The 11215-nt window shown below is 40.8% G+C and overlaps 1 long non-coding RNA gene across 1 annotated transcript in view; it reads left to right on the top strand.

Moving 5' to 3' along the window:
- LOC105550448 overlaps nucleotides 1–3025 on the top strand; it is a 4392-nt gene extending 1367 nt beyond the window's left edge. The window contains exon 2 of the long non-coding RNA XR_001007720.1: nucleotides 543–3025. This is a non-coding gene — a long non-coding RNA (uncharacterized LOC105550448). The remainder of the gene's footprint in view (nucleotides 1–542) is intronic.
- The last annotated feature ends 8190 nt before the right edge of the window (nucleotides 3026–11215 follow it).

Below are 11215 nucleotides of genomic sequence, written 5' to 3'. Positions count from 1 at the left end.
CCCCTCCCTCCCCACGAGGCGGCCCAGACAGGCCGGCTGCGCCGCCCGCCCGCTTGCTCGCTCTCCCCGAACTGAGCCTAATTGATCCAGACTTCCTCGGAAAATGCCCGAGGAACAGGACTCCTCCGGCCGTATTTGCGCGAGGGCGAGCGCACAAACATCTTGCCTCGGAGGCCTCCTGCCAGCCCCCTGAAAAAGGGAGGAGGCTGGAAGGCAGAAGCGCGTGGGTGGACACTGAGGCTCGCCAGACGGGACGGGCCAGCCCAGGACGCCAGCCTGAATCCTTTCGGGCAACTCCTTTCTGTTCTCTTACAGTCTAAGCTATAGGAGGCAAAACGCCAGCCGAAAAAAAGCTCGCTGAGTTTGGAGCTGAGGCTACTGCTTTCTCCCAGACGAGTTCTCTTGGAGCCCCTTCCTGAACGGATCAAAACTTTTTTACTCCCTTCTCCCTTCCCCTTCCTCTAGTGGCTGATTGCAGAGGACTAAAAATATCTTGGGGCCCGCTATCTCAGCACTTACGGTCTTTATTTATTTCATTCCAGGGAAAGTTACAGAGCCTGCGGGACGCTCCGGCCGCAACTTCAGTTCCGACCAGAGGTTCTGCGAACCTCCAGGATTTAGCGGGTTTCCAGGACAGCTGGGTGAATCTACCCGGGGAAATTTTGGTGGATAAGAGCTGCTTGCCAGCTGTCGGAGTGGGAGAGGCTAGCGTGCTGGCTCCATCCACTTCACCTAACACCTCTGAAGTGTCTGCCCTGCAGTGTGGCAAGCCTGGTGCTGAGCGCTTCTAAATCCGTCGCTTTAAAGATCATTAGTACAATGTTGTGAGAGGGTTAGCTCCATTTGAAAATTATTTTCCCGCGATTACAAAAGAAGCGATGCTGACTGCAGAAGTTAGAACTGGGAGAAGACTCGATCACCCCCATGATCATGTCAACAACTGCCCTCCTTCAGTTTTGACTTTGTGTGTACACTTTGTCATTTTCCGTGTCATTTCCTGAGTCTCCAACTCAGGCTGGAAGAAGGAAAAAAAAGACAAAAACCAAACTTGCTCTGTAGGGTCCTGTAGATGAGTGTTTCTCACATTTTAATGTGGTTGCGGTTCTGATACAGGGGGTCTGGGGCAGGATCTGAGAATCTCCACACTGATAGCACTTCCAAGTGATGCCAATACTGCTAGTCCCTGCTGGTCCTTGGATTCCCACTTGATTGGAAAACCCTGGCGATCCATAGATCTGGACGTTTATTCCCTGCTTTGGTGTAGCTTTTCAAGCAGTACAGCAAACCTTGCTGGGTAACATTCAGCAACACTCCTGAGCATTGGAGGAATATTTTTGGAATTCCAAATGGGTGGAAAGTTCATAGCATCATCCATGGATTTTATTTTTTTACCTCTCAAGGCTATAGACATTCCTAAGAAACACGCAGTCAGCATTGGTGAGAGTGGAATCAAGCTATGGAATTCTCATTTGGAATCTGCTGCCAGTTTCTGAACAGTGAAGCGGGAGCTCTGTATTCAGCAAGACTCTGGGGCCTGGAAAGTGGGATTACAACATCCATTTTGTCTAATTGCTTTCCTTCTTTCTTTTATGTGGCTGCTAAAGCCCCATGACCTTCACTATTTAACTGCTTCATCAGAGTGAAAGAATTGCCTTGATGTTCATAAGGATTACTTGTTTCGAACTGACCTTTAAAGAGTTGTCACTCACTAGATTTTTCAGTGCATGGTTGAGGTCACTGGACAGTATTCTTTAATCAGTGTTGGTGGCATTTGTTGCCTATTTGTGGTGGAGACTTTTAATTGCTTTAATCAATTAATGCATTGCTTTGATAGGATTCTGCATGGGGTGGAATATTATTGGCCTTTGTTCAGATAAGCTTGTGCCAGGGAATCCTCCATCAGTATATTCATTAAGCTACTCGTGGGCTCTCAGATAATGGGTAGGAAACAAATTCTTTCACCAAAGGTGTGTGGGCTTGTCAGTTTCACAGGATGAGCTAGTGTCAACAGGGTGATAATCTTCAAACCAAACTGGTTTTGAGAAACAGGGAAGTTCTGTCCTACACCATAAATGTAAATTAGTGCTTACTTGGGGTGTACACTTCTTTTTGGAGATGTTCTACCACCCCTCGGGTGGTCTCCCAGATGGCAGATTGAGAGGTTGTTGCTGAAATGCTACAGCTGAGGCCGCAGAGAAGCCATAGCCTACTGTGGATTGGCCTCTTCAGGCAAAAGGAAAGTCTGTGCCACTCCTCATTGGTTAATTTTAGTATCAAAATTCTTGGAGGTTAGAAAAAAAAATTCTACAATGTCAGATCTGGCAAGCCCATGCATATGATTTCAGTCACTGAACTTCACAGGAGAAATGAGAGCCAAAACTATTAGGAAAAAGCAGTTCAGGGCAGAGTTTCTAAACCTTGGTACTACTGACATTTTCATTCAAATAATTATTTGTTGTGGTGAGGGGTGGGGGGGGGGTTATCGTCTGCATTGCAGGATATTTAGGAGCATCTCTGGCCACTATCCACTAGACATAGTAACAACCCTTTGTTGTGACAACCAGACATGGCCAGTGCCAGATTGAGAACCACAGTTTTAAGAAAGCTTTATGCTCGTTACTGAAGTCAGGCAATGCTGTCAGCCCACATTTTCTGCTGGCTGTGGAACCACCTGGTGAATGCAGCACAGTGAGAGAGGAATGTTATTATAAATTGGAAACTCAAGGCACCATACCAATAAACATGAGTGAAAGCTGTAGGAAGATGAATGTTCGGCGTGGCAGGCCTCCTGAGAAAAGTAGCTGATTTTTCTGACGTGGATTAGATACTTACTCAACCGTCCCAGAAGCATCTGAATGTTTATATATGGATGAATTCCTTGTGGACAGCTGGATTGGTCACTTTGCAAATGATTTTTGGGGCTTCCACTACTTTTTGCTCTTACCCCTTCCTTTTATCATCTGATTCTGCACTTACTCACCAAAATGTGGCCCCAAGCCTAATAAAAATACTATTTCTATATTCACCACGATCCCATTCTGATTTTAACCTGTTTTTAGTGTTCTTTCCATCAGCATGTTTAATCAGAAGATGATAATAATATCTACCACTTTGTTGGAACTCTTACTAGGTATCAAGCACTGTGCTCAGCACTTGACCTTCGTTGTCTCATTAGTCCTCACAGCACATAGAGAGGTAGATATGTTGTCCACCCTGTTTTACAGATGGAGAAACTGAGGTTTATAGGGGTTACATAAGACATCTAAGTAGGTATAGGTACCTTATAATGTTACATAAGATATCCCTCCAGTCAGAGATATCAACAGGAGAATTTCAGAACCCTCACTCTTAATCACCATGAGCATTATGCATCCTCCTCCATAAGCTCCAGCTCAGGAGGCACTCCCTTACAAATGATATGGATAATCACTCCACCCCGCCATGTTTTCTGGGTATCAATCCTCAGCTGCTCCTAGGGTCTGGATAATTTGTGGCTTTAGGACTAGAAAAAACAAAAACTCAAGGGTTTTTACATTTTTTTTTAAATGTCTTCCCGAAGCTTAAATATTTGTATTCTGCTAGCTAAAATAGCACTATACAATTAGATAAGGATCTGCTTTTACCAAATGAAAGTACCACCAGAGTGTAATAAGGTGCAGCAGTCATCCACAAAAACAAGTGTGAAACATTTCGGTCAGACTGCTTGCCTGTTAACACAGCCAAGGTCAGCCATCCTGGGGCCGGACACATTCGTTTGGCCTTGGGTTGAAAGGTAGGGAGAAGAGAAAGTAATTCTCTATTCTGGAGACTTTTGAAGACTTTGGTAAGTCAGGATGAGTTATCACAGTAGGGACGCTGGACAGAAGAAAGAGAATTGTGAAAATGCTTCTTACTAATTTGAGCAAAAGTCTGGTCTGCAAAAGTCTGGCTCTCCTTTCCCAATTCTCCAGATGGGATTAGCTTCCACAGCCCTATGCACATACCCTTGTATAACATTAATCACACTTGAAATGTCTTAATTTATCTAATAATTATTTAGTAGCTATTATATGCAAAGAAGAGGCTGTTCTTACACTGGGGCTACAGAGGCTAGCAAAATAATAATAATAATAAGCAGTGTCCCACCCCTCTTAATCCTTCATTTCAGGGTAAGGAGCAGCAGATATCAATAAATGAATAATAAATGAGATGACTATGGAATATGATAAGTTCCTTAATACAATGCTGCTCAAAGTATGGTCTGGGGACCAGAAACATGGGCGTAACCTGGAAACATGTTGAAAGTGCAGAATCTCAGGCCGCACCTTGGACCTACAAATCAGAATCTGCCTTTTAGCAAGATCACCAAGTGATTTGTGTGCACTTAAAGTTTGAGAATCACTGCTGTAAAAACCATAAAAGAAGCTCACGTGCTGGAGAAAAATCAAAGGGGCCCATTTGAAATAGGGCTGTCTGGGGAGGGGAAGTGTGAGTTGTCGCTTGAAGGATGAGAATGAGCCAGGAATAGCTGGGAGAAGAACATTCCAGACAGAACAAGAGAAAGTGCTGAGGTTCGAAGCAAGTACATGGTCTATTTGAATTAGACAGAGTGTACCTAGAACTTGGAGCAGAGTAAGCCGAGCAGAGAAGAATCAAACAAGAGTAGAAGTGTAGGCAAGAACCAAATGGACATGGACCTGCAGGACCTGTGGAGGAAGGAAACTGAATTGATTCTAGTGCTGGATGGCACTGAAGTATTTTGGGCAGCAGAGGAGCACAGCTTGATCAATGTCTAGCTTCCATGTCACATATTACACTCTATTATAGAGTAGGGCAATCAAGTTCACATTCTGTCCCCCGTGTTTAACACTTAGTAGAAACATAATAAATATTGAACAAATAACTGTTCCCTCTTCTTGCTCCATGTAAGTTCCTGCTGCTCAGATCTTAAGTGTGGGTTGGTACTACCAGCATGAGGTATACGTATCACAGTATGAGTTAAATAGGCCCCTGTGGCCTAGTTGGAGTACCTGTCAACATTTAGAACGTTGTTCCCATAACAAAATCAATTCAGAATTATGAACAGCCAACTCCCATATGAATAAGTAGATCACTATCTGGTTGTGAATTGGTAGGTTTTGTACAGAATATACATGTGTATATATACATATAAGTGTTCACATACATACCTACATATAAACATACATGTACATGCATACATATATGCTGGTGGAACAAAAAAATTGTTTAGCTGAGCATAACAGAACATCCAAATAACCATGGAATAAACTAGTTAGAAATTAATTTCTCTCTCAAGTAAAAAAATATGAGCCATAGTTAGCAGGCTGAGGCTGGTATAGTGGCTTCCAGGTCATCAAGGACTCAGGATTCTTTTCTCTTTCTGCTCCATCATCTGTAGGGCCTGATCTCTATGCTCATTTCATGGAGCGAGATAGCTGCTGCCCAGCCAACCATTCCAGGCAGAAAAATGGAGGAAGAAGGGGCAGGCCAACCTGATTAACCTAGGGGAAGTAGCTTAACTTAATCAGGTTGACCTGCCCCTTCCTTCAGGAGCTTTTCCGGAAGCTCCACCCAACTACCTTCTCTTACATCTCAACAGCAACAGAATTTATGAAATGTACTCTTTTACAAAGGCACATTGCTTCCTGGGATATTAATAGGTTCTACCCTAAGACATCACTTTGCACCCACTATGACGACCTAAGTCAAAAAGACAGACAATAACAAGTGTTGACAAGGATGCAGAGAAATTGGAATCCCCACATGTTGCTGTTGGGATTGTGAAATGGGGCAGCCACCTTGGAAAATAGTTTGGCAGTTCCTCAGAATGTTAAATATTGAGTGACCACATGACCTAGGAGTCCCTCTCGTGGGGAGAACTGAAAACACATGTTCACCCCAAAACTCACACACAAATGTTCATAGCAGCATTATTCATAAAAACCAAAAAGTTGAACCAATCCACATATCCACCAACTGATGAATGTATAAACAAAAGGTTCTATATCCATGCAGTAGAATACCATTCACCATAAAAAGAAATGAAGTACTGATTTATACTGCAATATGGACTTACACTGAATACATTATTCTAAGTGAAAGAACAAATGAGAGACCACATGTTTATTATTCCATTTATATAAAATATGTAGAGGTAGAAATTAGGGCTTACCAAAAGCTTGGGGAAGGGGGAAATGAGGAATGACTGCTAATGGGTAGGGGTTTCCTATTTTCACATGATGAAAATGTTCTAAAATTAATTGTGCCAATGGTTACCTAACTCTGTGAATATACTAAAAAACACCGAATTGTACTCTTTAAAAGGGTGAATTTTGTGGCATATGAATTACATCTCAAAGCTATTCTAAAAGTGCAAAAATAGTCATAGGGTTCTGTTAATAAGGAAGAAGGGGTTGATGGCTATTAGATACACAAGTGTCATTCTCCATTTGTCTATATACATTTGTAATCTATTTTATTTTTCAAAATTATATGTATTAAACTAGGGTTTATTTTCCTGTTCATGCTAAAGGCTACATGTTTAAAGATTACTGAATTAAATTGCATTCAGACTCTTTTTGGCTGCAAGTTTCTGAGGCCCAATTCAAAGTGAATAGGAATTTTTAAAATGAAGAGAATAGGCCACATCATTAAAAAGTCCAGGAAGTAAAGTGACTTCAGGCATGGCTGCATCCAGGTGCTCTCCTGAACACATGAAGAATCTGCTCTGCTTTCCTCTGGGTTAGCTTCCTTCTCAGGCAGACTCTTCCCACACGGTTATACAGCTTTTGGAGTCCACATTTGCATCTCACTAGCTTATCATCCCTAGCACAAAGAGCACTATTTTCGTAATAGTTCCTATGAGTGTTCAAGGCATGACTCCTGCCCTGCCTCAGGTTATCTGCCGACTGCTGAGCCAGGGAGTGGAAACATTCTCACCCAGACCACAGGAAATGAAGGTAGGGGAATGAGGTGTTTCCCACAAAGAGGTGCCAGAAAGACAAAAAATGTGTGTCCACTATAGTCTTATTACAGGAGTCATCACTGGTCATCACCCTCTTCTTTCAGCTAAATCACAAGAAAGGTACAGTTTCTGAACTGGAACTTAACGTTTTAAAGTGTAAAAATATCTGTAATGTTGGTCAGTGTTGCATCCCCAGGACCAGGGATGTTGTTTGGCTCCTACTGACCACTCAATAAACATGTTGATTGGCTTTGTAATTTACCCATATATTTCCTGGTCCTAACACACTTTTTAGGTTCTTAAACCTCAGAGATACTTGGTTATTCCTAAGGTGAAAAAAATCAAGCCATGACATCTGAAGAGTAAAACTTATGATTACATGAATTCCTCTATCAAAAATAAGACAATTCAATCATCACAAATGCATGGGAAGTTATAAAATCATTAAAAATATATATATATACATGCATACATATATGTACACATACAAATACACACAAGCACTAATTTCATTAATAACTAATTTGGAAAAGCTGCTTTTCCAATGTTTAAGTATCACTTTACAGTATGTTCTTTAACATAAACAAGCTCTTTAAAGTCTTTGCAGCTCAAGCCTGTGATCTAGGAACTCATTAATTTTAATTTTTCTTCTGGCACCTTCTACTATACTCTCATTTACTTGGTCTGTAAAATTATGATAATAATAATCCATGTTCACCTAGCATACAGTAATAATTGTTAATTAACTAATTTTTATATGTAGAAACCCCTGAAGACTTTACACAGGTGCTGAGTATTATTATTTCAGGGTGGTGGTAAAGATTCGACTTTCTGTTTTCAAGTGAGACAGGTCACACTCAAATATTGCATTCTCTTCAGGAATGGAATATTATAAACTGCTTCCATGGGTCATCTCCTTGCTGATTGATTTGACATGTGAAACCCTGCAGTATGATAGCACTTTCTCTTAATGTCTAGAGCCTCAAATACCCAGAATTGTATTCAGTGTTTCATCCAAGGGGACCTCTTTACAGTAAAATATAAACTGCTTTGGCAGGGACATCAGCAGACACAGACCTGAACACAGTGTTGCAGCTCTCAAAACTAGTGACTTCCAGAGAGCTTCCTGGCCATACTATATAGCACACAATGCTTTCATTTAAATGTCATTTGGCTGTACTAAAAAAATACGCTTACGCTGTGTTTTGTTTTACTGTTGCTGTTTTTTTTTTATTTTTTATTTTTACCATTTTTATGACAAAAGAATAACATCTTTTCTTCTGGGAGGGCTTCAGGCATTTTTCAGATGTCAGCCAACCAAGAGAAATGTGACATCCCTGTTCTTTGAAATCATGTCCTGAGACTGTGGTTTTGGTACCTAGATCAAACTGGCATTTGGCAATGAAAAAGCCAAAACAAAATATTAACAAAACTAGTCCTACAGTGGTATGGTGTTTCTAGGATAATCGTTTGTTATATTTTAACAAAGTTCACTTTAACCTTTCATTCTAATTTCGCTGTTGTACAGGAACAGACACGTAACGTTTCACAAAGCTGGCTATGAACTTCTACAGGGACAAACAGTAATCGTGGAAAAAACTTCAGCAATGGTAGTATTTTTCTATACAGGTAAAATGGAAAACGTGTCCAAATGCTGGCATACTCTCTGTAATTTTGGCAAACATCACACTCCATCTTGACAGAATATAAAGAGCCTTAGAAGTAGAATCCAGAAAGATGAAAGGAGTTGAAGGACAGTGAGTCAGTTTGTCATTGGTGGGAATCTTTGTAGTAACTTATAATTTATCTGTGGGTTGTGTAAGCTTACAGATGAAGATAAAGCTGGAATCAGAGAGCTCCTACTGATTTTCTCTGTATTCTAAGTTTCTGATGGTTCTTTAAACTATAGAAGTTAAATAATAGTGTTTCTAATTTTTGCAATCTATGTTTTTCCTTTTGCTTTTCTTTTTTTCCAGAAGGGTCATAACTGCCTAGCCATGATGGGGATTAACCAGTTTACAAATAGAATGGGGTAGGCAGAGTTGAGGAGTGATGGTCTGAAAACTGCACACAATTCCAGAGACTAGCAAAGACTTATGAGTATCTTCTGGGAAGAGCCAAAAGATGCTCCACATTTCATACTTTAATTGGGAATGGTGCATTTTTTTTCTCCTTATAGAAATCACCCCATGGATAGACTTCTTATCTTGGTTTTTTGGCATTTGATAAAAAATCATTGAATTAAGCAGATAATATATATGGTTAAACCAACCCTGAGTCATTGAATAAGACGAGTCTATTCATTAGAAAGAAAGACTTTCATCAAAGAAACAATATGTATGATTGTGCTCTGCATCGGGGTTGGCAGGCTTTTTCTGCAAAGAGCCAGATAGTAAATACTCTTAGCTTTGCGGGCCATGTGGTGTCTGTCACAACTCTTCAGATCTGATGTTGTAGCACAAAAGCAGCCCATGGACAATATGTAAATGAATACATGTGGCTGTGCTTTAATAAAACTTTATTTTCGAAAGGACTGTATTTGGTCCATGTGCCTTAGTTTGTCTTAGTTTCCTCAACTATCTATGAATATGTTGCTTTTTTGGCAAGACAAAACGAGTAGAACTTCAGACTACTGAGGCCATGAAAACAAAATAGAGTAATATGGACCTTATAATAAATAGATGCTCAATAAATGGCTGTACAATCAGCCTGGGCAATATAGGGAGACCCTATCTCTACAAATAATTGTTTAAAAATTAGCCAAGCATGGTGGCGCCCACCTGTGGTCCCAGCTACTTAAGAGTCTGAGGATCAATTGAGCCCAGGAGGTTGAGGCTGCAGTGAGCCACGACCATGCCACTGCACTCCAGCCTGGGTGTTAGAACGAGATCCTGTCTCGACAGAAAAAAAAAAAGAAAGAAAGAAAAGATTGTTTAAAGGAGACAGTAGCGCTGTATGAACTTGGGAGTCAGAAAAACCTACATTCAAATCCTGATTCTACTACCTACTGGCTGTACGACCTTTGCAAGTCACTCATTTCACTTGAGTTTGTATAAAAGGGAGACGTTATTAGTACCTGCTTCATAGAGTTGAGCTAGATTACATGGAAACACAAGTAAAGTGCTTGGCATAGTGCAAGGCACACACTGAGTTGAATAACATTAAGACTAAATGAATGACTGTAAGGACGGCAAGCATTACAGTGGATGGCATTGCCTATGCTTCCTGAAGCCATCACCCACAAACCAGGCCCAGGCCCAGGTGCTCTGCCCTGGAGCCATGGAATTCAAAGATGCCAGGCATCTAAAATCAAGCGTTGCTCAGCAAAGGGGATGTGTCCTAAGAATTGTCATTAGGCAGTTTCATTGTTGCGTGAATATCATAGAGTGTACTTACAAACCTAGATGGTACGGCCTACTGCACGCCTAGGCTATAGGGTATAGTCCACTGTTCCTTGGCTACAAACCTGTACAACATGTATTGTAACACAATGGTAAGTATTTATTTATCTAAACACAAAAAAGATGCAGTAAAAATACAGTATAAAAGATGAGAAATGGAACACTTTTATAGGGCACTTACTCTGGAGCTTATAGGACTGGAAGTTGCTCTGGGTGAGTCAGTGAGTGAGTGGTGTGTGAACTGAAGGCCTAGGACATTGCTGTAGACTTTATAAACACTGTACACTTAGACTACACCAAATTTTTAAAAATTTCTTTCTTCAATAATACGTTAATCTCAGTTTACTATAACTTTTTTACTTTTAAACTTTTTAATTTTTTAAAACTTTTAGACTCTTGTAATAGCTTAAAACACAAACACATTATGCAGCTGTACAAAAGTATTTTCTTTCTTTATATCCTTATTCTATAAGCTTTTTCTTATTTTTCATTTAAAATTTTTTTTGCTTTTAGACTTGTTGTTAAAAAACAAGACACAAAACACATACTATCCTAGGCCTACACAGGGGATCATCAGTGTCACTGTCTTCCACTTCTACATCTTGTCTCACTGGAAGGTCTGCAGGTGCAATGACATGCATGGGGCTGTCCTCTCCTATGATAGCTATGCCTTCTTCTGGAATTCCTCCTGGAGGTCTTGCCAGAGGCTGTTTTATAGTTAACTTAACAAAATACGTAGAGGCCGGGTGTGGTGGCTCACGCCTGTAATCCCAGCACTTTGGGAGGCTGAGGTAGGTAGATCATGAGGTCAAAAGATCAAGATCATCCTGGCCAACATGGTAAAACCCAA

This window comes from Mandrillus leucophaeus, unplaced genomic scaffold (genome assembly GCF_000951045.1).
Source record: "Mandrillus leucophaeus isolate KB7577 unplaced genomic scaffold, Mleu.le_1.0 Scaffold485, whole genome shotgun sequence".
Taxonomy (NCBI): domain Eukaryota; kingdom Metazoa; phylum Chordata; class Mammalia; order Primates; family Cercopithecidae; genus Mandrillus; species Mandrillus leucophaeus.
This window is presented reverse-complemented; position numbering and strand designations above follow the sequence as displayed.